We start from the raw sequence: 22,515 nt of genomic DNA on the forward strand, positions 1-22,515 counted from the left end.
GATTTCAGTTTTGTAAGTTCTGCTTTTCTAATGAATCGTCCACTTCAAGTTGGCATAGAGCACCTTATAATATTCTCTCATTATCTTTTAAATATATTTCTGGTATCGGCTTCTGGTGACTTGCCTTGCTCCTTTGAAACTTTTCTCTATAAGTCTTGCCAGAGACTTTCAATTGTGTTATGTTCTAAGAAACAGCTTTGGCTCTCTTGATTACCTTTGACTTATTTTCTAGTTTATTAATTTCTGTTATTACCCTTTTCAATTTTTTCATTTTATTTTATTGTCCATTCTAAAACTCAGATAGGTGCTCGGTGTTTAGGTTAGCCTTTCATCTAATTTAGTAAACGCATTTAAAAAGTAGGTGTTTCTCCAAGTACTGCTTTGCTATGCTGCACAATTTTGATATTTAGTATGTAATCATCATTTATTTAAAATTTTAGGATTTTCTACTAAGATGTCTTTTCAAATATGTAGTCTTTTTGGAAAACTACTTTTATATCCAATAAGAATGGTGTTTTCTAATATTATTTATTATTTTGAATATAATGAACTATGGCCAGAGAAAATTCTGTACTATTTCGATCTTTTGAAATTTTTTGACTCACTTTATTATCTGCCACTAGACATTATTTTTGCTCATATTGCAAATGTTTCTTACATGTGTATCTGAAAAAATTGCTATACTGTATTTTTTTTTTTTTTTTTTTGTCTTTTTAGGGCCGCACTCACAGCATATGGAGATTCCCAGGCTAGGGGTCTAATTGAAACTACAGCTACCGGCCACAGCCACAGCAATGTGGGATCCCAGCTGCGTCTTTGACCTGTACCACAGCTCACAGCAACACTAGATCCTTAACCCATTGAGCGAGGCCAGGGATCAAACCTGGGTCCTCATGGATGCTAGTCAGGTTCGTTAACCACTGAGCCATGACAGGTTTTTTTTTAATTTAAAAAATATGTTGTTCTCAACTTTACCTATTGTTTATGTATTCTAGCAATTATTTAGTAAAAGTTTTCACTATTATTTAGATTTGTCTAATTCTCCTTTTAGATTTATTAAATGTTGGCTTCTATATTTTAAATTCATATTAGGTGCAAATATATTTATAATTATTACATATTCTTGAGAAATTGAAAAATAATATCATTATGATGTGGCTATTTTTAAGTAAAAATTGGGCCTTAAACCTCTTTTGTTGAATTTAAAAAGAGCCCTGCCAGCTTTCTTTTTGCCACTCTTTGCTATAATTTTCCATCCCTTTATATTCAAAATTTCCACACTCACTTTTTATAATGTTTCTGTGTTAAATAATATAAAGCTGCTGTTCTTTCTCCTGCCACTGCTATTGTTTTAAAATAGTATTCAACTGAATAAATGACTAAAACCAGGAGTTCCCGTCATGGCGCAGTGGTTAACGAATCTGACTAGGAATCATGAGGTTGCAGGTTCGGTCTCTGCCCTTGCTCAGTGGGTTAACGATCCGGCATTGCCGTGAGCTGTGGTGTAGGTCGCAGACGCTACTCAGATCCCATGCTGCTGTGGCTGTGGCGTAGGCCGGCAGCTACAGCTCCGATTGGACCCCTGGCCTGGGAACCTCCATATGCTGTGGGAGCGGCCCAAGAAATGGCAAAAAGACCCCCCCCCCCAAAAAAAGACTAAAACCAGTCAACTACATGGAGTTGGATAAGGTGTATATTAGGTTAGTGTTTACTATAACAATGGGTTCTTTGTATGTATTGAAGCTATCTGTTTCTTCCTTAGTAGCTGGAGAATTGATTTGAATTTGTTCCACACTGGTGATAAATGGATAGCTAAATGTGAGTGAGTGGTCTGGGGTATTTGATCAGTATTCTCTGTGTCTGTGAGTATTTTGTTAGGGGCTTGAGAAAGCTGAGTTAAACAAAATCTGCTAAATTACTAATCCCAGATAATTATGGGGTAGATTTTAGAAAAGTTGAGGGAAAAGAAGAGGAGGGGGAGAAAGAGGAGGAGGGAAGAGTGAGAGAAATCAGATGGACCTCTTCAAGACATTATTCTTAGCAGAGCCCTTCTAAGAGGAATTCAGCAGGAATCAGTAGTCTGTTGAACACACATACGATAAATAAATAAATATATATCAATGAACATGTGATAAATGTATATATTTATATGCAGACTATAAAGTGATCAAGTAAACACTGTGAGTTGCAGTGTTTTCTCATATTTTTCTATATTCTGGGATACAGTTACAAACTACATGTGTTTAAATGAAGTTGATAAGAAATTCAGACATGGAAAGTTTGAAAAAATAATAATATAAGCAGATAATCTACAGCATTTGACCATTTAACCAATTTTACTTTTTTTATTTTCATATTTTAAACATGTTTTTCACATTTGCTCTTAAATATTCTTAAAGCACGGAACAGGAAATTAAAACATTTGTTGAAAATGCCACATTTAAGGAAAATAGTTAAGTATTACTATGGGCCAGCTTTGATGTCCTTGTCCAGTTAGACCTTTTTCTTTGGTGTTGGGGATTTTAACCAAATTATTTATATATTTCACTATAATAAATGTTACGTTAGAGATTAAGAATCCAAATGATCTAACAGTTAAAAGGGAGTTTAAAGAATCCTAATTTGATAAGTGTACTAGTTACATGAACATGATAATGAGATACTGAATGCGAATGGAATTAGTATTTTGTTCTCATCATAAATGGTGGTTATTTCCATTTTAAATCATGAATGATACTCTGAATGCAGTATTTTGAAGAGGAAAATGTATACTTAAAGAATACATCTCATGAGATTATCATTGCTCTTTACAAATGCTGAGTGGAGATGAAAAAATAGTAAGCATTAGTAATGTAGCCTTTATTTTTTTAGGGGATCTGATGATCCAACTGACTCAGATTGAGCCCCAATGTCCTTTCCTTCTGGAGGAAACAGAGAGAACATTCACATAATTTTTAAAAGCTCAATACAAATTTTAAGAAAAGATCACAATTAATCATTGGAAACAAAATGAGCATATTATGTGTAAGCAAATTTAATGCAGATAACAAGGAGATTAAAAAACAGACCAGGTAAAAAAAGAGCAGTCACAGCACTCAAGACCCTAAAGAGATTGAGCCAAAGAAACAGGAGATCAGTGTGAAAATACACTTCCTCAGAACACTGATAGAACATCTACGTAGAGCATTGGATATTCCTTAACACCTGCCATAAGGACATGAACCAACATGATCTAAATCTCAAAAAACAAGATAACCTCACCTGCTAGCTGGGCTAAATTTTGACGAACTAATTTACTTAAATTGGGATTATGTTAGTTATTTGCCTAAAATTCTCCCAGGAGAGCAGATTGTAAAAGGCTTAGTTAAATTTAATGGTTTATAGGATGAACAGGTTTAAAAATGAAAAAATAAAAATGGGACAAGTATTATATAAAATGGGAGCATCTGTCTTACAAACTTTCAACAGGTCCATGACCCTTTCAGAACATGTTTATATTATTTTTTCCTTTCATTTTCATTCATAGATGCCAAAAATCGTATCTCACCTAATCTGATTTTAGACCAGGACTGAAAAAAAAAAAAAAAAGACTATGTTCCACACTTTATTTAAATGCTATTTACAATAAAGATGTAAAAAGTTGGGAGTTCCTGTTGTGGAGCAGTGGAAACGAATCCAACTAGTATCCATGAAGAAGTGGGTTTGATCCCTGGTCTTGCTCAGTGGGGTAAGGATCCAGTGTGTTGCCGTGAGCTGTGGTGTAGGTTGCAAACATGCCTCGGATCTGGCGTTGCTGTGGCTGAGGCATTGGCCAGGAGCTGTAGCTCCAATCTGACACCTAGCCTGGGAACTTCCATATGCTGCAGGTGTGGACCAAAAAAAAAAAAAAAAAAAAAAAAAAGTAAAAAGTTGAAACCTTGTTTTTGATTGTTTGAAAAAAAAAAAGAAGTATTCATAGAGAAAAAAATATGAAGTAAACTACTTTTTTATCACAAACATATGTATTTTAGATTTTAAAATACTAAAGTATACTAGATACACAGAAAAGTACACAAATAATATGTGTACAGTTTGATGAATTTTCATAGTGAACACATTAAATGAACTAGTTAGTTTTGAAACAAACACACAAATCTCCTGTGATTATATAGATTGCATTAATTCCATGGAACAATCTGGCATTTTTATATTGAGTCCTCCAATTCATGAATATTGTACCTCTTTAATTCTTTTTTTATCTTTTCTAGCAAAATTTATTTTATTTTTCCATGGAGGGATCTGGCACATTGTTCAGTAAATCCTGATTAGATCTTAGTGTCTAAATACAATTGTAAATGATATTTTTAAAAATTTGAGTTTCTGATTTTTGGCAGGTGTAGAGAAAAAGTTTCCTTATCATATACATTTACCCTGTCAGATTCACTTAATAATTCTAGTAGGTTATTTACTTGGACTTTTTATGTACAATCGGCTGTGAATAATAACAGGTTTTTGGGTTGTTGTTTTTTTCTCCTTGCTTTATTGCACTGGCTAGATATCTCATACAGTGTCTCTTTGCCAATCTCAGGGTGGAAAATAATGCAATATTTCACCATTAAGTAAGATGTTGGCTGTAGTGTTTTGTGTCTATCCTTTAGTAGAATAAGGATGTTCCCTCTTGTTCCATTGTCAGCCTAACCAGAATCTTTTTAAAGGTAAGTAGGAATTTCTAAATTTTTGAGAGGAAAGCATTTAAAAAAACTGAATGGTTTATATAAAAATCTTAAAAATGAAATAATTTTGAGAAATTATGGTTTGTTGTAACTAGCCTGTTGCATGCAGTTTGGGGAAGTGTAAAAAGAGGAGGCTGAGCTAAGAGGCAGGAACAAGGTCATAAAGAAATTGCACCAAGTTCATGCCTGCTGCTCTAAAGGCAGTGGGGACATTGAAGAGTTGAGCTAATTGTGTCATATTTTGTCTACTTTTTTTTGGGGGGGGGGGAATAGGCATGCTTTTGAGTTATAGAGACAAGTAATTAGGATTCCTTTGAAAGTACATTACAATTTGTTTATATCATACCCACTTGAAGTTCACAATCTCGGCTTTAACAGTATAACAAACTTTCCAAACTTTGAAAATATAGAAATTCTCAAAAGTAAAGATTCATTAACATATTAACTTTATTATGAGTGTGGACTTTCTTTCCATATCTTTCACTGCTGCATCCTAAGCTCCCAACTCAGCATTTGGAACAATATTGGTGTTAAAAATTTATAAATAGATGATACATGAATGTAAAAGGAAAAAATAATGCAGAGTTTTTTCTTCCCCTCTTTCTAAACCTGATATATACATTATTTCTAGGCAAATAGACACCCGGCTCCTCTTTCCCAGCCTTTCCTTCATGGAGTTTGACATTATCTTCATGTGTTATTTCTCTAAGGGTTTCTCATGTTTTTTAACATGAATTTTTATGTTTAATTTGCCAAGGTCATCATTCAGTGTACATATCCCATTTTCACCTATATCTGTAATAGGTAAGCTAATTTTTAAACATGTTTTACATCATAACATATACTACCATATGTGAAATCAAATTTGTATATCATGATTGGCCCAGCCTCTATCAGAGGAAGATGTTCTAGAACCTTCCACAATTTCAGACAGAGTGCAAGTTTTGTTATACAACCCACATAATCTTTTGCTTCTTAGTGGTTTCCAGAACTTTTTATTCTGTGATTCATGCTGATGTTAATTATAGCAAAAATAGTTTGGGTGTTGGAAAGACATCTTACTCAATATCCTTTCTTAACTGCTTTGTGCAACTTGATCTATCCTAATCACCACGGCTACGTGATATTTATTCAACTATTAGATGAATTCAATTACAGCATTTAATGCAACCCCAGAATTCTCCAATTCTAGGGAAATCGTACAACTAACTGCAGTACCTACATTTCAGCATGTGTGTTTGTGCGCCTTGTTCATCACCCATATGATAACATAAGTGTGTATCAGAGCACTCTGTCTTGAAGAGATACATTAATTGTACCAAGGGGAAGAGTGAGGTGCTGAAGAGTTAGGTCTTTTGCTCATGAATGCAGTAGCTCCTCCTTGGAGTCAACTTCAGTTTTGTCCAAGATTCTCTCTTTTTTTTTTTTTTTTTTTTTTTTTGTCTTTTTGCCATTTCTTGGGCTGCTCCCGCAGCATATGGAGGCTCCCAGGCTAGGGGTCAAATCAGAGCTGTAGCCACCGGCCTACGCCAGAACCACAGCAACATGGGATCCGAGCCGCGTCTGCAACCTACACCACAGCTCACGGCAACGCCGGATCCTTAACCCACTGAGCAAGGGCAGGGACCGAACCCACAACCTCATGGTTCCTAGTCGGATTCGTTAACCACTGAGGCACGACGGAAACTCCTGTCCAAGATTCTTTTTGTTTCAGCTTGGAATATATTCCAAGGCCAGAGATATATCACCATTGATGGGAAATGGGGAGCAAAATAAAACTCCATTATTTAGTAACCTAAAAATATAAACTGTATTTCAGAAGAATCTACATGCATTAACTAGCCTTATAAATTATTAATCCGTAAAGAGCATTAGAGAGGAACACTGACTCGGATTTTTAAAAGAACTTCAAATTAGCTTGTGCCTTAAAAAAGTTCTTTTCAGATCTTCTAATTCATCCATCCACTTTATTTTTAACTCTTGTGTATTCATTCATCAACATAAATGTTTGGGGTAACAATTACTGATAATTCTTCCTTTGTAGTCCCTGAGTAGTTTTAAGCTAATAGGGTAAATGAGATATGCATAGAAGTAAAAATAATAAAAGTTGAGGCACTTATAAATGCTTAGAAGTGGCACATATAAAGGGAAAATGAAATTCCAAGAAGATAATAAACACAGTCAAAAAAAGACTTCATGGAAGAGAAACTTTTGAATTTAGTCCTTGAAAAAGGGACCAACCTCAAGCATACATTGAGAGACTAAAACATTGTAAGCACAGAGAACGTAACCAATAATGCAAATGGCATGGGTAGATTGCTGGGTCTCACATCCAGAATTTTTTGTTTTAATATGCCTGAAATGGAGCCTGAGGATTTGCATATTTTACAAGGATTCTTTTGATTATGATACTGCTGGTCCAAGGACTACATTTAGAGGATCACTACTGTTCTCAAGTAGTCTCTCCCTTTGTGCAGGTAAATGCTGCCTGCAATCCTGAGATTACTATGTTATGTAGATTGTAAACCCAGCTTGAATTAATCACTGCAGCCAGGATGTCCTAATTGGACAGGCTGGATCATATGCCCACCTTTGCATCTGGGAACAAAGTCACATGGACTGAAAGAAGTAAGAATCCACAAAGGATATTTTAGATACTATTACCAAAGGTAAGGAGTCTAGGCAAACACAAATATTCACCAATATGTTCTAGCTCACAGCTCCTTCAATTCATTGAGTTATTAATAAAAACAAACATATTTATATTTTTCATTGATAATAACTTTAAATGCTTAGACAGCTTCACCGAAATGCGGTATTTGTAATTTTAAATGTAATACTATCAATCATAACTTGGAAGAGTATATACATTTCAGAACTTTTCCATCTCTAATGCATGCTGGTTGAGAAGAAATTGCTATTTATTTCCAACTACTTCCTGAAAATGAAGTTAGTTTAGTATAAACGTGTTGCACAACCTAAGGGGGGGGGGTAGCATCTGGTTTGTCTGCTATGTGTTTGGAAACTATAGAGCTGTGCAACATGGTTGATTCTTAATTACTTTCAAAATTTCCCAAAAGATGTAGCTCATTATGTAGATACCATTTATTTTTCTTTCTTTTCTTTTTTCTTTTTTTTTCCTTCCTTCCTTCCCTCCCTTCCTCCTTTCTCTTTCTCCTTCTTCTTCTTTTGCCATGCCCACAACGTGGGGAAGTTCCTGATCCAGGGATCAAACCTGAACCACAGCACTGACAAGGCCGCTTCCTTAACAGCCAAACCACCAGGGAACACCTAGATACTATTTTCTTGGATTTGATATTTTATTGGTCACTCTTCCAATAGTTTTATTAAAGGAAATATGTTTTTATGAATATAGAAGAGATTTCTTTGTTGGCAGGTATGGTTTCTGATAGTCTAGATGGAAACTGCTCTAAGAGCACTCAGCGTGGATCTGGATTCCTTCATAGGCATCCTTTTCAGAAACACATTGACTAGAGTCCCAGAATGTCTGCATTTTCCATGAACCCACCATCTCCCTATGGTCTGTGATAGTTACTTACTTTTGAGCATTAAGGTAAGGAGTTATAGGGTGGCAAATTTTTTACTTCTTTGGACACACAGTTAGCTATAATTGCAGCAACACAGAGAAAACCTTTTAGCAAATTTTCTACCAGCAAAAACTGCTCCTGGAGGAAAAAAAAAAAAAAAGTCCACTTGAAGTTTAAGCTTGTGAAACCTCACTGTCCCAATGCAGAAAAAGTGATTTCCAAATAAACTGACCATGGGAGGGATATTTTCAATGCATTTTAATTTTGGGGGAATTGGAGAATTTGAGAACAAACAGGGAAAGCAAGAGAATAATTCTTTAAGCAGACACAGATCCTGTATACTTGCCCTTGTAAAAACTGCCCCTGAGCATATTTAAGGGCTTATTGTTCTATTTTCTGTGTAGATGAGGTATGATCATACATCTGGGGAATGAGTTATGAAATGGAAAATGTTCCCTGGTCTGAGACTACAGACAGAGCTGTTCCAGTGTTGCTTTGGCGAGGTGACAACATTTAAAAATTCTTCTTAGTGCAACCAGAGTTGAGAGTCTCAATTTCTCACAAAGGGTAAAATAAAGATTATCACACACTGCTTGTTTGAGTTTATAATTTTGACTAAGAATCACAACAGCAACTTGTGTAGTCAATTACATAATAATTTTGAAGCATCTTTTCTTAATTTATTTTTTGTTTGCTTTTAAATGTTACTCAGTATTTAGCTAAACAAACAAGTAAAACATGTGAATATTTGTATCACTGTCCAAAAGACATAGATGAGTAGCAATGAAATAAATACCATAACTTTTTCCTTGGCTCTAGGTTTGTTGATTATGGATAGAAGAAGTTAAGAAGTGTAATTTTGTTATAATACTACGTCTATTATTTGGAGAAGATTTATCCAGTTGTTAACATATTTCATCAAATTTCCAAAAACTTGGTGTAGCTTATGACTGAGTCATATAGAGAGAAACATGAGATTTCAGCATAAGTCTATTCATTTTCTATTGTTACTATTTCACTAAGTTTTGGGTTTTTTGTTTGTTTTTGATTTTTGTCTTTTTCAGGGCCACACCTGCCACATATGGAAATTCCCAGGCTAGAGGCAGAATCGGAGCTGCATGGGCTAGCCTATGACACGGTCACAGCAACACCAGATCTGAGCCAGAGTCTGTGACCTACACTGCAGCTCATGGCAACACTGGATCCTTAACTCACTGAGCGAGGCCAGGGATTGAACCTGAGTCCTCATGGTTACTAGTCAGGTTTGTTACCACTGAGCCACAACAGGAAGTCCCTTCACTAAGTTTTTGGAAGGAAAAAAATGTGTGTACTAAAACATGAAGTTCTATTTTGTTTTCTTTAGACATGTTTTTTAAAAGTTGCTTAAATAGGACATCAGCAAGATGACAGGATAGGAGGTTCCCTGCCCATGTTGCCCCCACAGCAACAATAATTTGGCAGCCTTATGGACAAAAGTGCCTTTGTGGGAGCTTTGGGATCCAGGTAGGAAATTGTGAAACCACAGTAGAGCACAAGACAGAGGAGTTTCATTTAGGAAGGCTGCCCACACCCAGATGATGAGCTTGTAGACTGTGGTTCTGGCTACAGATCCAGAAATGGCCACATCCCCTATGAATGTGGCTATAGCCCCATTTGATTTTGGTTCTATCACCAGCACTATCCACCAAGGAACCTAGGAGGAGACACACCTACTCATGCCTTGGGTAACAGGCCCACCAACCTCAGTCCCAGATGCGCACCTGAAGCATTCTATGGCCTGGTTCAGCCCCACACAAACCCCTGGGTGGGCATTATAAAGAGATGTAAATAGTAACATCAATAAAACAAAACATGATGGGGAGAAGTAAAAGTATAGAGTTTTGTGTGCAATCAAGGTCAAATTGTTTTCCACTTAAAAAACGGACTATACTAGTACATCTTATGTAAGCCTTATGATAATCACAAAGAAAACGTGTGACAGGTGTTGAAGAGAGAAAAATCAAGGAATGAAAGCAAAACATTAAAAAAATCCATCAGATTAAAAATGAAGGTAGTAAGAGAAGAAGGAAGGAATAAATGAACAACAAAACAGCCAGAAAACAATTAACAAAATGATGAAGGCAAGTCCTTACCTATCAGTAATTACTTTAAAGGTAAGTGGATTAAATATTCCAATCAAAGACATACAGTAATTGAATGAATAAAAATGTAAGATCCAACAATGCATTGCCTAAAAGAGACTCATTTTACCTTTAATAGGCTGAAAATGAAGGAGTTCAAAACAAAACAAAAAACAACATGTTCTATGCAAATAATAAACAGGGGAGAGTAGGAGTGGCTATATTCATATCAGAAGAAATAGACTTTCAGTCAAAATCTGTCACAAAAGACAAAGAAGGTCACTATATAATGATTAAGGGGTTAATTCATTAAGAGAATAACTGTAAGTATATATGCACTCAACACTGGGGCATCTAAATATATAAATAAAGCAAATGTTAACTGATATGAGAGAGAAGTGGCTAACACTGCAATTATAGCAGGAGACTTCAATATTTCTTTAATGATAATGAATACATTATCCAGATAGAAAAGTAATAAGGAAACATTGGATGTCAACTACACTTTAGTCCAATGGACCTAACAGAATATACTGAACATCCCATTCACAGCAATTCTAAAATCCACATAAGGCCACAAAAGACCCTGAATAGCCAAAGCAGTACTGAAGAAGAACAAAGCTGAAGGCATCATACTACCTTACTTTAAACTATTTACAAATGTATAGTAATCAAAACAGCATGGTATTGGCAGGAAAATGGGTAGATAGACCAACAGAACAGAAAAGACAGCCTAGGAAAGAATCCATGCGTATATGATTAAATATCTTTGACAAGGGTGCTGAGAATACACAATGGGGAAAAAATATCCATACACAAAAGAATGAAATCAGAACCTTATATAACACCATACACACAAAAAAAATGCAAAATATACTAAATAATTAAATATGAGACCTTAAATGGTAAATCTCCTAGGAGAAAATATAGGGAAGATCTCCTTGACATTAGTCTTGGCAATTTTTTTTTTTTGAATATGGCACCAAAAGTATAGGCAACAAAAACAAAAATAAACAAGTGACACTATATCAAGTTATAAAGTTTCTGGGAGTTCCCACTGTAATGCAGCAGGTTAAGGATTGATATCATTTCTGTGGTGGCCCAGGTCACTGTTGAGTGCAGGTTCAATCCCCAGCCTAGTGCAGGGGTTAAGGATCCTGCATTGCCACAACTGTGGTGTAGGTGGCAGCTGCAACCCTAATACTATCCTTGGGAACATCTATATGTCACAGATGTGGAAAAAAACAAACAAACAACACTTCTGCACAGCAAAGGAAATAATAAAATAAAAATACAACCTATGAAATGGGAGAAAATGTTTGCAAACCATTTATCTAGTAAAGGGTTAATATGCAAAATACATAAGGACTATATGCAACTCAAGGCAAAAAAAAAAAAAAGATTCAATTAAAAAAGTCTGCAAAGGGAACTCCTGCTGTGACTCAGTGGTAACGAAGCTGACTAGTATCTATGAGGATGCAGTTGGATCCCTGGCCTCGCTCAGTGGGTTAGGGATCTGGTGTGGCCATGAGCTGTGGTGTAGGTCAGAGATAAGGCTGGGATCTGGCATTACTATGGATGTAGCGCATGCCGGAAGCTACAGCTCTGATTTGACTCCTAGCCTGGGAGCTTCCATACGCTGTAGGTGCGGCCCTAAACAAGCAAAACTAATAAATTAATTAATTCATTTTTAAAAATCCGCAAAGATCCAGAATAGACATTGTTTTCCAAAGACAACATACGAAGGGCTAGAAGGTGTAAGGTGCTTAACGTCACTAATCATTTTGAGAAAAGCAAATCAAAAACAATGAGATAGTATCAAAATAATAAGAAATAACATGTCCTGGTGAGGGTGTGGAATAAATGCAATCCTTGTATACTGTTGTTGGGAATGTAAATTGGTTTAGCTGCTATGAAAAATAGTATGGAGTTTCCTTAAAAAATTTAAAAATATTACTATCGCATCATCCAACAATTCCACTTCTGGGCATATATCCAAAGGAAATAAAATAAGTATCTCAGAGAGATATCTGTACTCTGATGTTTATTGCAATACTATTCCCCATAGCCAAGATAAGGAAACAACCTACATGTCTATCAGCAGATGGATGGATAAAGAAAATGTGGTATAGATACACAATGGAATGTTATTCATTCATTTAAAAAAGGGAAATCCTGCCATTGCAACCACATGGATGAACCTGGAGGACATTACACTAAGTGAAATAAGATGGCCACGGAAAGGCAATACTGATGATCTCACTTACACACGGAATCTAAAAACATCAAACTAAGAAGCAAAGTGTAGAATGGTGGTTGCTAGGGGCTGGGGTTTGAGGGAGGTGTTGGCGAAAGTGTACAAGCTTAAAGTTATAAGATGAATAAAATCTAGGGATCTAATATATAGCACAGCCACTATAGTTAATAATACTGTAGTGATTGTATTCTGAAATTTGCTAAAAGAGTAGATCTGGGGTGTTAGCACCACACACATACATACACAAATGGTAACTATGAGGCAATGATGCGCTAATTAGCTTAATCGTGGTAATTATGTCACAATGTGTATGTATAAAATCATTATGTTGTAATCCTAAATATTTGCAATTTATGTTTGCCAATTATACCTCAATAAACCTGGAAAAAAATGCATGAGCAAAATATTACATTTTCAGTTTGGTAAAAATGGCTTATTTCCTTCTACCCTTTGATTTCTGGAAAATAATACCTCATGAATATAAATCTTGAAACATGCTAATTTAAATGGAATAAAATGGAAAAAGAAAATTTAATTTCTTTAAAATAAATATAATATGGAAAAGATGAAAATAGTTTTATTTTGTAAACCTTGGCTTTCAGTATTTTAGATGTCATACCAAATTTGTGATGCTTAGAAAATTTCAGAACTAACTTGGGATTACAAAAATTTGGCTCTTAAGTGATAGGAAAATTTATGTTTCTATAGCACTTGCCCCAACTTAGGAAACAACAAAAATTTAATTTCCTAAAGTCAAAAGCTAATTTGCAGATAAAAAATATTTTATTGCTGTAATAATGTTTAACTGTGGTATGATTAAAAGAATTGAGTTATATATTATTTTATGTGAGATATTACTGGTCTATCATACTTTACATAATGTCATGGTTAAATCTGTGATTTGACAGAATTCTTGTCCACTTTGGAATTAAAGGTTTTTTTTTTTGTTATAATACTACTAATTTTTTAGATTCCTAAGTTTAAAATATAGACACTTAATTTCATAAGTTCAAATGTTAAGAAGGTGAAAGTTTTCTCTCCCAAGGTAATTTTCAAGGGTCGGAAATTGTGTAAAGGTTCTTTGTGGCTAGTTTTTTTTCTTTTTTTAAACCAATATTTCTATTTATTGGATATAGAGGTAGATATTTTCTTAAAATAATATGCTGTTAAAACAGTATATTTTTAATAAAAGAAATGTCTTACTATTTATACTCTGTTAAATTGTAAAATCTTTTACATTTTTTTTTTTTTTTTTGTCTTTTCAGCCATGCCAGCAGCATGTGGAAGTTCCCAGGCCAGGGGTTGAACTTGCACCATAGCAGTGACCTAAGCCACTGCAGTGACAAACACAGATACTTAACCCACTGGGCCACATGGGAACTGCTTTTTATCTTTTTTTCATGATGTTTATTCTCTTTTTTGTAATTGTATTTACGAAAGCAGCTTTTTTTTTTTTTTTTTTTTTTTTAAAGTACAGGTGATAGTCAAAGCAGTTGTCCCTGGATGTTTCTTGATATTTGGTAACAGAAAAAGCTTAAGCACTTTATGTGTATAGAGAAGCATACATGTTATGGTACAAGTAACCTTCAGGGTAGCCTGAAAATGGGTATCACCATCAGAAGACTAGTCAAGACAAGAATATTCAGTCATTGAAATCAATTTCCATTTTTCATTACTTTTAGAGAAAATTGGTATTAATAGCAATAATGGAATTTATGTATTTATTTATTTATTTAGTCTTTTGTCTTTTTAGGGCCACACCCACAGCATATGGAGGTTCCCAGGCTAAGGGTTGAATCAGAGCTGCAACCGCCAGCCTACCCTACAGCCACAGCAATGCAGAATCCGAGCCATGTCTGTGACCTACACCAGACCTCACAGCAATGCCAGACACTTAACCCACTGAGCAAGGCCAGGGATCAAACCCACGTCCTCATGGATTTCTTAACCACTGAGCCACGATGGGAACTATGGCACCTACTTTTTTAAATCAAGAAATTTAGTATTTTGGTTTGTTCTTTACTGATGATGAATAGTTTGTAGCTGTCTCCACTACCAAAATAACAATAAATCCCAAATTCAAAAGATTTAATGTATTGGGTACTCTTGTGGGTTTTGAGTTTTTGTTTTATTTTTTTATTTAGCACATTGAAAATCGCCCAGATATACTCTTTCATATCTTTGCTCATCTAGAAAACATCTAAATAATCTATTCATAATAAGGCATATTTTGCTTTTCTTTGGCTTTTTCTAACGTATATTGAGAAATAGAATGTCACCTTTCTTTATGTATGCATTTCATGTATAAAACCATGAACACTTTTCTCTAACTTGTCCTTATAATTTGTGTTTTATCTTAACATATCCTTCCACAATATTATTCCTTTCCGTTCCATTCTACAACCCAGTGCTTGTCTCAGCTTCAAAATATAAGCCTGAAGAATAGAGATGGGGACATATAATTGTGGAGACAGCATTCTCCATTAAAAACAGAGTGGATTCTCATAGAGAAATCCAACTTCTAAAATTGTTGCTAATTAGAAATATTTATTTTCCTTTGGCAACATGAAAGCAACAACATACCCAAAGCACAGATGAATTCAACCACTTGGATACATATTTGCAATAAAAATGACATCATTCCTAAGGAAACTAAAGCAGAATACAATGGTCTGATAATGTGTGTGTAAACTAAATATCCTCTTTCAGAAACAGAAGACACAGATTTACTGAAATGAAATTCAGTCCCTCTCATTTCCATTCCTCTCTCCTCATGTTTAGTCCCAGAAAACTGACAGAAGCTGGGGCTTAAGCGATACTGCTATGGAGCTGACAGGCATTATTGATTCTTTCTCTCCAGTCAATGGAAAAACCAAACAAGGTCATTTCCTCCCTTCCTTTTTTTCCTTCCCTTCCTTCATCCTTCCTTCCTTCCTTTCCCTCCCTCCCGTCCTCTCTTCTTTCCTTTCTTCCTTCTATTTTCTTCTTCTTTAACAAGTCTTTTGATGCCACAGAAAAATCCTTTTAATGAAAAGGTTATATATGGGATTACATTTGATATGACTTCTGAAATCGAAATTGGCTTTCAAAGCCAACTCAGGAACGTAATTTGTCTAATGGTAAATAGTCCCCAGTTTCCCAAGATATGTATTTAAAATCCCCTCTTTGTTCATAGCTATGCTAGAGGAAGGAGACCAATCTATCATGGGAAAGGGATATTGACTATTGCTCTTTTCTAGGGTCTATGCACCATAATAAGCTAACATCACATAGCTCTGATGTTCCTAATTGGCCTACAAACATTTTTTTTTTATCAACCTGAAAGAGAAACTCAGTAACCCAGGTGTGTTGGGTAAGTTATAATTATAAAGTGATATATTTCTGATATGCTAAATTGGGCCTTAAAGACCAGTCATTTACACTTGAACATAGATAATGGACAGAACTTTGAAAATATTTTTGGAAAAAAACCCGCTGAAGATTGACGTTAAATAATTCAAGGGGGTCATTTTAAGATACATTGAAAAGGTTATAAATCACACATACACATTTTCTGCTGCAGCAAAGAAGTAAAGAAGACATAACAGAAAGCTATGGAATAGAAAACCCCTTTTTTAGGGCATAGGAAATAGTCTGAAAGTTTATAAACATAGGGAATTATGTTAAAACCAAAATGACTGTGGATAGAACTGTAGTTCATTCATCAATCATATATGCAAACAAAGTTTTTTCCTCAAGCAAAACTTCTAAATGAGCTGGCTTGTTTCTGTTGAAAAACAAATCTGCATGTCATTCAATATTAAAAAAAATCAGAAATTAGGTTGTATCATTTTTAATTTAGTCTATCTCCCTAGGTATTAAAAATATCTCTCACTTGTGTTGAACTAATGATTTACTTTGTCAAAATACATAGTGGCCAGTATTCTTTTTTGTGTAGGTTTTGGCGCTGTCTACTTCCTACCTCCCCCATTGTGTTTACAGAGAATGCACTGTTTGTGTCCAGCAAAAGAGCATCAGAATCTCTCTACTTAATGGCGTTTAGTCTAGAATCGCTCGCTGTAAACAATGATGAGAAAAGGACACTTGCTTTACTGAAGAATGTGGTCTTCTGTCTGAAATTTCAGTTTTATGAGCTTAGCATGTTTTTTCCAAATGAATTTCGATTTTATAAAATAAGCTCCAGATACTTTCATGCATGATTCTAACATGTAATAGCAAGTAGTTGCCTTAGATATAAATTTGATTTTGATTTCTCAGCAATATATTTAATTTTTCAGTAGTATTGGGACCACTGGGACGTGTTCCTTCTTTGATTGAGAAATTGAACCCCAATCAATTACCTGTATATCACACATTTCTTATGGGCTAAGCACTGTCATAAGTGATGTAAGAAATGCAGTTGGACTATGTAGTAGACATTGCGATGGTGGTAAAAGTTTTACTTATTTCCATAACTAGTTTTAAAACGAATTTTGTGGTCTGAAATAGGATAATGACACACGGCATATTTGTTCTTTAGGGGCATAAAGACCTGCGTGCAGCAAATAACGTGCAAGTCCAAGTTGAATGATAAAGGAAGTGTCAAATAAATGCCACAGTCATATGGAGAAGGCAAGAATTTAAAGAACAAGGAGCTTGAGTCAGGATTGTCTTTATGAAATTTGTATGCACCCTGGCAGCATTTTATATGAAGTGAGCAACATTAGGAAAGCACAGATACATTCATACATTTGGGACTCCAGGAACTGAGATATCTTTATAGGATTGTGACTAGGAATTAGTGCAGGGAGGGCAGATTCAACAGTATTCTGAGTAGTCTGAATTTTCTCCTAAAGCAATGGGAAGATACTGAAAGTATCTTCAGAAAGTACATTGCTAAATGACTGAGGAAAATCACACAATTAAAAGCCCTATTTTTATTCATTCGTATAAAGTGTGTTTCACTTACCTCCTAAGTCATGTTTAGATATTATTCATTTTAGCTTTGTTCTACATTTTCTCAGTAACCATATTTTTGATTTTCAGCCATCATCAGGGATGTACTCTCTACAATGAGACCATCTCTTCACTAAATGGTATTGGGAAAACTGGACAGCCACGTGCAAAAGAATGTAACTTTCTACCACTGTCTTACACCATGCACAAAAAATTAACTCAGAATGGATTAAAGACTCCAAACTAAAAATCCTAGAAGAAAACAAAGGTGGTAATAAGCTCCTCGACATACATCTTGGTGATGATTGCTTAAATCTGACATCAAAAGCAAAAGCAACAAAATCAAAAATATAGGTGAGTAGGACTATCTCATATTAAAAATTTTCTGCACAACAAAGGAAACTATCAATTAAAATGAAAAGGCAACCTATTGAATGGGAGAAATATTTGCCAATCACACATCTGTGAAGCTACTAATAGAAAAAAATATATATTTATGGACTTTAACATAGTTTAAGAAATGTGTCTATATTATCTTAAATTCCCAGATCATCTAGTTTAATGTTTCATCATTTATCTGATGCCTCCATATGCCTGAATAATTAATATATTTTAAAAAAAGAAGGCCATTAGGATGGTAAATCTCAATATCAATGTTGTGTGTATGTGCACATAATATAAAAACTATTTCAGGTGACTATAATCCCCACTCCCAGGGGCTTGTGATTCTCTCTCACTCATCATTAAAATTCACTGCTGTGGTTTTTGGCAACATTGCTAATTGCTCATTTAGCATCCAGCCCTCTCCTAGCCCCCCTTTTCCTCAACAGAGGAAGTCCAGCTAAACTAGTATATATTCCAGTCTCTCTTATTGCTACAGGTGGTCAAATCACATCTTCTTAGTGAATAGGTTGTATTGAACTTTGGCAGATATTTCTGAGAAAGTTGTACTTTCTTAAATTTGGACAGATACCTCTTCTTTCTTCTCTGACTGGAATCCAACATGAGGTTGGGATAGAAATCAACATCTTGGGACTTTTCAATGTGGCTCAGTGGTATGAACCCGACTAGTATCCATGAGGATGATGGTTCGATCCCTGGCCTTGCTCAGTGGGTTAAGGATCTGGCGTTGCCATGGGCTATGGTATAAGTCACAGACATGGCTCAACTGCAGCTCTGATTCAACCTTTAGCCTGGGAACTGACATATGCTGCAGGTGTGGCCCTGGAAAAAAAAAAAAAAAAATCTTACAACCACAAGAATGAACACCGCATGAGAAGGATAACTTTTGAGCCAAGAAGAGGTCTGGGTCCTTGAGATTTTCCTAAGCAGCCCAGTCTTTGCTGAAATGCTCTATTTGGAGATTTCCTGTTATTTGAAAAAAAAAATTGGTTTCTGACCATAGCAGAAGGTTTACTACATCAGGCAGATGAAGACTCACATAACTGTTAGGTAATTCACTACTGTGTATTCTATATTTATAGATGTGGAGACCTGGTCTCAAAGTATTTCATTATTTGTATCAGATGATCTGCATACTAATGACTCCTAGGATTACATCTCCATCTTAAGAAACTTAACTGAATATCAGACTCATATCTCCAACTGCCTATTTGCGATGGTCACATGATTGTCTAAAAGCACTGAAAAATTAACAAGTCCACCATGAAACCGCATAGTTCCACTTGCCTACTAGCAGAAGCCAGGAGAGCTCCCATTTCTAATTACTGGCCATTCCATTTATGCTCTTGTGCAGCCCCAAACCTTGAGATCATTTGTCTTTATTCAAAATTCACATCCATCAACTCACCTGTTGATCTTTCCTCTAAAATATATTCTGATGAAACAATTATTTATGACTTCTATTGCTGTCACCTTGATTCAAACCACTATTACTCTTTCATAAATTATTAAAAAGCCTCCTAACTGGTCTCTTTATTCCCAGCTGGTGACTCTAATGTGTTGTAACAGAGCAACAAGAAGGATCAAATTAAAGAGTAGCTCAGTAATGTCACTTCCTTGCTCACAACCATCATATTTAGAGTAAAAGTCAAAATACTGTAATTACTCACATAGCCTACAAGATACTGTTCTTCTACTATCTCTGCCACTTCATTTCCTAACATTCTCCCACCTCTCTTTTGGTGGGTGCCTCCAAAGGATTATAAAAATTGTGTTACTTCTACTCTGCTACATTTTAAAAGATGCCCTCATGTCAATTATTTCACTCACTCTTGGGTGTGGAGAAAAAGGAACCCTCCTACACTGTTGGTGGGAACATAAATTGGTGCAGCCACTGTGGAGAATAGTATTGAGGTTCCTCAAAAAACTAAAAATAGACTTAAAAGACTTGCCATATGATCCAGCAATCCCCCATGTACCCCAGGGTTCACAGCAGCATTATTTACAATTTCCAAGACATGGGAGCAACTTAAATGTCATTCAACAGATGAATGGATAAAGAAGATGTGATATATGTATATATTTGCACAATAGAATACTACTCAGCCATAAAAAGAGTGAAACATTGTCAACTGAAGCAATACAGATGGACTGAGAGATTATCACGTGAAGTGGAGTAAGCCATGTAGAGAAAGATGAACAAACTCATGGTTACCAAAGGGGAAAGGAGGTGGTAGAGGGACAAATTATGAGTTTAGGATTAGCAGATACAACCCACTGCATATAAAATAAATAAACAACAAGGTCCTACTCTATAGCACAGGGAACTATATTCAATATTCTGTAATAAACCATAATGGAAAATTATTTATAACTGACTTTGCTGAACACCAGAAACTAACACAACACTGTAAATCAACTACACTTCAATTAAAAACAAAAGAAAACAAAAATTAAATGATTTCACTCTCAACCAAGGCTGTAGTTTAGAAGGCTGTAAATTTAACTAGTATTGTAATATGTCAACCCATATGATGACAATTCCTTTGTTTTTATTAATCCTAGCTCTGTACTAGAAGGCTTAAGAGATCTTTTAAGCTTTTAAGTCACAGAAATTCCTTGACTTTCTCTCTGTGCCCTTAGGGATTTTTCTTTCTCTGCTTCAAGTTATTCACTCCTGTCTATCATCAGTAGCTACCTTATCTTTTGGCCCTCTGTTTCCTAATAGTCTTTATAACTTTCTATGATGGCAGAAACCTGCAGCTCCAGTAATAATATGGTAATTACTTCATCACTGTGCTTCATGATCTTACTTTCCATTCTAGAAAATGAATGAAATGTAATTCCTTTCACCTGCTCTTGAACAGATGATTCCAAATACTGCATATTCTCCCTGAGGATCTGTTGCTAATATTCCACTCTTTCACACTTGTTTCTGATTCATTTAGGGTTCTTTGGTTGCACGTCTAAGCTGATTCTGGCAACATCTTGGGGGGAAAAGGAAGGAGATTATCAGAGTTCTAAAATAATTCAATCAAAGATCATAAAACCAGGTTTAGAAATTTGCAAGAACAAGGACAAAGTGAAGAGAATGATGGAACATTGGGAATGGTTTCACACTAGAAACAAACTTGTTAAGACTCTACCTCTTTTTGTTGTTGTTGTTGTTGTTTTTAAAGGGAGTTCCCATTGTGGCTCAGTGGAAACAAATCTGACTACCATCCATGAGGACTCAGCTTCAATCCCTGGCCTTGCTCACTGGGTTAAGGATCCAGTGTTGCCGTGAGCTATGGTGTGCGCCAGCAGCTATATAGCTCTGATCCAACCCCTAGCCTGGGAACCTCCATATGCTGCAGGTGTGGTCAAAAAAAAAAAAAAAAAAAAAAGAGTTCCCTTTGTGGCTCAGCAGTTTGACTAGAATCCATGAGGATGCAGGTTGGATCCCAGGCTGGCAGCTACAGCTCAGATCCTACCCTTAGGCAGGGAACTTCCATATGCTACAGGCACGACTTAAAAAAGAAAACAAAGAAGGAAAAGAAAAGAAATCTAAACATTTGTGTATTATTTGCTCAACTTTCAACGATCATTTGGCTGAGCCTCATCATGGACTCCAGTGAAAGAAAGCATCTCTCTGGCCCTTTGGCAACTGTAATTGGGAGAATATAACACCCCACATAAACAGAGAAGAAAATTACACCAAAGGAAATAAGTCTGCTGTTCGGAGAGGATGAAGTGGAATATAGGTGATCAAAAGATATCAAATAACTACCATAGAGATCTTATTCAGTACTGATTGCCCAAATACCAAATGATTACTATTAAAAGTATTATTTTAATCTTGCTAGTTGAGACTTTTTTCTTCAATATTACATTTATTTCTTAATACTTGAAATTTTACCTGCAGAATAATTAATAGATATCAATTTTTTTACAGTGAATGAAAGAAAAAAAAACATTAAAACATCATGGTTTAAAAAACTTTTAGAAATTAAAATTTTTTTTTCTCATAGCAAAGCCTATAAAGTAAATAAAAGTACCATCTTGAGATGGGTCAGTGTATAACGGTCTGTGTTATTGCTTTCAATTAGGGAAAGTACCCAATGTCAAATTATGAGTAAATGAAACTATTATATACTAATTAATAGAACTATTATCATATGTTCATAGATTTATATATTGCTGTTTTGTCCTATATACTTTCACTTTTTCCATTTCTTTAAAGACATGTGTTCCACTTAATCCAGGTAAGATCAACATAAATAAAATGACCCTGTTTACTTACTCCTTCAGCTTTGAAAAGCCAACCAAAAAAAAAGCTCATGTAAAGTTCATGAAATTAATTTTAAAGCAGGAGAAGTACTTATCTAGATAAAGTAATCAACTGGTGCAAAGGAAAGACGTATTACGATATTTAAAAGCTAACAGGACCCATAATCATAATTTTGGATATCTTTACTTGAGTAATTTGGGGAAAGATTTTGAAGGACACTGGAGGTTATAATACTTATAACCAGCCTTACTGAATCTTCTTAACAAACATC

The 22,515-nt window shown here is 35.2% G+C and overlaps 1 protein-coding gene and 1 long non-coding RNA gene across 5 annotated transcripts in view; one reads left to right on the forward strand and one right to left on the reverse strand.

Annotated features, from left to right (window-relative positions):
- Positions 1 to 22,515, reverse strand: part of LOC110255835 (uncharacterized) — a 1,104,139-nt gene that overhangs the window by 224,690 nt on the left and 856,934 nt on the right. The gene's annotated exons all lie outside the window — the stretch shown is intronic.
- Positions 4,574 to 22,515, forward strand: part of LOC110255834 (uncharacterized) — a 31,504-nt gene continuing 13,562 nt past the window's right edge. The window contains exons 1-3 of one of the 3 annotated variants that reach the window (XR_002336707.2): positions 4,574 to 4,694; positions 17,663 to 17,926; positions 21,154 to 21,814. This is a non-coding gene — a long non-coding RNA (uncharacterized LOC110255834). Of the gene's footprint in view, positions 4,695 to 10,241; positions 10,414 to 17,662; positions 17,927 to 21,153; positions 21,815 to 22,515 lie in introns of those variants that run through there. The other 2 variants (XR_014820063.1, XR_002336705.2) reach the window with 2 other exon arrangements.

This window comes from Sus scrofa, chromosome 11 (genome assembly GCF_054392235.1).
Source record: "Sus scrofa isolate SSC_HxYL_T2T_F1_AM1 chromosome 11, Sscrofa_HxYL_maternal_Yorkshire_Landrace_v2.0, whole genome shotgun sequence".
NCBI classification, from domain to species: Eukaryota; Metazoa; Chordata; class Mammalia; order Artiodactyla; family Suidae; genus Sus; species Sus scrofa.